At 35.2% G+C, this 1,598-nt stretch overlaps 1 long non-coding RNA gene across 1 annotated transcript; it reads right to left on the reverse strand.

Annotated features, from left to right (window-relative positions):
- Positions 1–278: 278 nt before the first annotated feature.
- On the reverse strand, positions 279–910 carry LOC111509714 (uncharacterized). Its single transcript, XR_002722675.2, has 2 exons — positions 607–910; positions 279–542 (listed from the first exon to the last, which is right to left on the reverse strand). It is a non-coding gene; the product is annotated as an uncharacterized lncRNA (long non-coding RNA).
- Positions 911–1,598: the final 688 nt, after the last annotated feature.

Consider the following 1,598-nt stretch of genomic DNA (forward strand, 5'->3'; position numbering starts at 1 on the left):
GTATCTCCTATTCCCAACGGTTGAAGGATAATTATAGGTTGGTTTTCTCATGAATGATTGAATACATTTCAATTATTCCTAGAAGTTTCTTTTGTTGAATTCAAGAAAGTGTAAAAGAAATATTTTGACGGCAATCGTCCGGGAAGTACCCACATTTTCTTTGGGAAAGTAGCTTTTTTCCGGCCTAGTAGAGGAGTTGGTCCAAATTCGGGCTACCGTTTACTTTCTTAACCATAACTTTGTTAAAATAAATATAATTAACTTAAACTAGGAATAAATTGCACGTTTAAAAGGTTTTATTTGAGTTCATTATATTAAAAAACTACAAAATAAAGCTATTTTAAAGATTTTCATCGAAACAAATTATACCTATGCCAAAATCTCATATTTTTGAAGTGTGGTCTAAATTTGGGCTAGGCCCAAATTTAGGAGTACCTGATACACTGGAAAACATAAACAAAGCCTAACGGCACGAATAGCGAATAGCATTCCAGTTCTTCCTTTTATTCTTAGGTGTGTACTTGGGTTTTTTCCTCGGCATTCTGTAATGCAAACGGTAAGAATAAGAAATATTGAATAGATGGCCCACTGAGCCTGAATTTGAGCCTTTGCTATGGCGTACGTCGGTTTGAGGTTAGTTATACACGAACAAATAAAAGAAGAGGTAAGAACTATGTTTATATTAAAACCTTGATATATGTATAATCAAACTCATTAGTAAGAATGCTCTTGTCATATACCTAGATTATTTAATAAAATGCAAAAGTTTTCAGATGTTCAAATTCAAAGAATATTTCACTACGCATATGCGTGTCACGGAACAGAACTATCCCTCTAACTGAGCAATGGGAACGACCTTGAACATTGTTTTACTTTCTCTCCGCTAGGTTCCAGCACCTCCTTATACTGAATATCACGCTAACCAGAATTTAGACCCTAGCCCAAATTTGGACGTTCTCCTCTACGTACTTTTCGAACTAGGCCGGGAAGAATCACATCGTTGTTGTCATTGTAAATATGAAAACCTTAATAACGGAATAACGATTGACAGCTATTTGACAGTTGACATTTTGGTTTTGATGAGGTTGCATGGTTTTTATTCGCAATTATCGAATAAAATATAGAAAGCAGCAGCTATAGTGAGTTTGAAACTATGCCTTACGAAATTTCCAACGCCGCTGCTGCTGCTATAATAGGTACAATTGTTGCTGAAAGATCAAAGTCCAGCAGGTAAGATTTGTTCTTGAGATGGATGGAAATGAAGAAATGCATAACTATTACAGATGATGTAATTTTGGATTATTTGGCGCAAATGAAACTTGAAAATTCAACCGTATCATGAATGAAGTATTTATTTCTGACAATGCAGAAGATGTTTCTTAAATTGATCTTTGAATTTTCGGCATTGTGGATTCTAGTGGAGGAATAGTGCCGGTATGTTATGTGATTCCACTATAATTCTGCTTTATAGATCTGCAATATTAGCCAGCACATTTTGATAAACCTTGTCTTTCATATATCCCCAATAAAAATAATCTAATGGCGTTAAGTCTGGGGATCTTGGCGGCCATTCAATTGTACCACGTCATCCAATCCAG

This window comes from Leptinotarsa decemlineata, unplaced genomic scaffold (assembly GCF_025532065.1).
Source record: "Leptinotarsa decemlineata unplaced genomic scaffold, Ldec_3_MD MMD2_tig00000251_RagTag_RagTag, whole genome shotgun sequence".
Lineage (NCBI taxonomy): Eukaryota > Metazoa > Arthropoda > Insecta > Coleoptera > Chrysomelidae > Leptinotarsa > Leptinotarsa decemlineata.